Genomic DNA, 2,394 nt, shown 5'->3' on the forward strand with positions numbered 1-2,394 from the left:
TAATCGTTGAAGCATTGGAAAGGCTTGGATAGTGAAATCCTCAAGTTTGGATCGCTTGGAGGCGTGGACGTAGGCGGGGATTGCCGAACCACGTAAAAATTTGTGTGTTTGTTTCTCTTCTCCCTTACTCTTTAATTATTGTGCTATTATTGAACTTATTGTTTTCAATTGTTGTTAAGACATTAGATTGCTTGTTGTGTGGATTTGCTTGGTTAATTTTTAAATTTCCAATTCACCCCCTCTCTTGGGTTGCACACTTATATTTCAGAAAAATCATCCACTATCACAAATGCATAATACTTACCATTTAGACTAGCATATCTAGATAGCCCAAAAAGATCTAAGTGAAGGAGTTCAAGTGGTTTTGAAGAAGAGATATGGTTTTTATTTTTGAAAGAGGTTTTGATTTGTTTTTCAAATTGACAAGCTTCACAAATCTTATCCTTTTGAAAACCAATTTTCGGAAGACCTTTAACTAAATCATTTTTTGAAATTTTCGAAATTAAATCCATACTTGCATGACCTAATCTTCTATGCCATAGCCAACTATCATCATGCAATGCGGAAAAACATTTATCAAGAGCAGATGCACATTCTATATCAATGATATAAACATTACCACATCTATTACCAACAAACAAGATTTTGCCATCACATGAGTTCTCAATAACACAACTAAATTTGTCAAAGATAACTTTATAACTTTTGTCACATAATTGACTAATGCTAATTAAGTTGTGTTTCAAGTTCTCAACCAAACATACATTCTCAATTAGAGTTTAGGAGACTTTACCAACATTTCCAATTCCAAGAATTTTTCCTTTTGAGTTGTCTCCAAAAAATACATCTCCGCCATTTTCAATTTTGGTGAAGCTTGAGAACCATGCATAGTTTCCGGTCATGTGCCTTGAGCAACCGCTGTCCAAGTACCATTTATTTTTCTTCTTCTTCAAGCCCTCATTGAGATCATCATCCCCTCCTATTGCCATGAGTGCTAGGTTTGATACTTCTTGCGATCCTTTTTCATCACTTGATTCTTCCTCATTATCATCCCAAGTTGCAACCATTGCTTTCTTCTTGAGTTTGTTGATAAGTGGGCAGTCCGATCTTATATGTCCAGGCTTCTTACATTCATAGCATGTGATTGCCTCCTTCTTCTCCCTATGGTTCTTGAAGTTTCTGAAATTTTTCCACTCTCCGGTTTTCTTGAAGAATTTTCTGAACCTCCTTGCTAGCATGGCTAGCTCTTCATCATCTGGTTCACTCTCCCCATCACTCTCATGTTTTGAAGCTTTAAGAGCAATGTTTTTCTTCTTCTCTTCATGTCCTTTTTCTATAGCTAAATCCTCTTCATATGAAATGAGAGAACCAATTAAATCATCAAGAGATAAAGTATTTAAATCTTTGGCCTCTTCAATGGTAGTTCTTTTAGGTCTCCATTATTTTGGAAGTGACTTAATGATTTTCTTAACTTTCTCGCTATTTGAGAAGGTCTTCCCCAAGGCACCTAGAGTGTTCACTATGTCCGTGAATCTAGTATATATAGAATACACATTCTCATTTTGTTCCATTTGGAACAGCTCATATTGACGAGTGTATCTACTGATTTTAGACTCTTTAACTTGATTTGTCCCTTCATAGACAACTTCAAGTTTATTCCATATTTCTTGTGCACTTTCACAACTAGATACTCTATGGAATTCTTTTTTATCAAGGGCACAAAACAAAGCATTCATAGCCTTGGAGTTTATAGACATCTTTCTCTTTTCTAACTCACTCCATTGACTCGACGGTTTAGGAATATCATCTCCTACTTCATCTTTAAATGTAGGCATGAACGGACCATCACAAACAACTTCCCAAATTTCATAATCTAAGGCTTGCAAATAGATTTTCATTCTAGTTTTCCAATAAGCATAGTCATTACCATAAAAAATGGTGGTCTAGTTGTAGATTGCTCTTCTCTAAATGTTGAGTCATTTAGGGTTGCCATGGATCTTTTACTCTTAGACGATTAAGTCCTAACAAGAGAACAAGGCTCTGATACCAATTGAAATACTAACTAAGCAAACCCAAGAGGGGGGTGAATTGAGATATTAAAAATTATTTAATTCTAGAGCAAAACTCAATGCAAATCCAACACAAATTTAAAGCATTAACAGATAAATCAATCACAATATAAAAAGATAAGGGAAGAGAGAGCAAACACAATGATTTTTACGTTGTTCGGCAATCCCCGCCTACGTCCACGCCTCCAAGCTCACCGGGCTTGAGGATTTCACTAAGCTAGCCACCCAAGGCTTCAAACGCTTACAATTAACTTCCAAGGTGTCAATGGACCTTTACAACAAGAGATTATCCCCAATCTCTTAACCCAAGTGTATCCCAACACTT

Source organism: Citrus clementina, unplaced genomic scaffold, assembly GCF_000493195.1.
Source record: "Citrus clementina cultivar Clemenules unplaced genomic scaffold, Citrus_clementina_v1.0 scaffold_5, whole genome shotgun sequence".
NCBI lineage: Eukaryota > Viridiplantae > Streptophyta > Magnoliopsida > Sapindales > Rutaceae > Citrus > Citrus x clementina.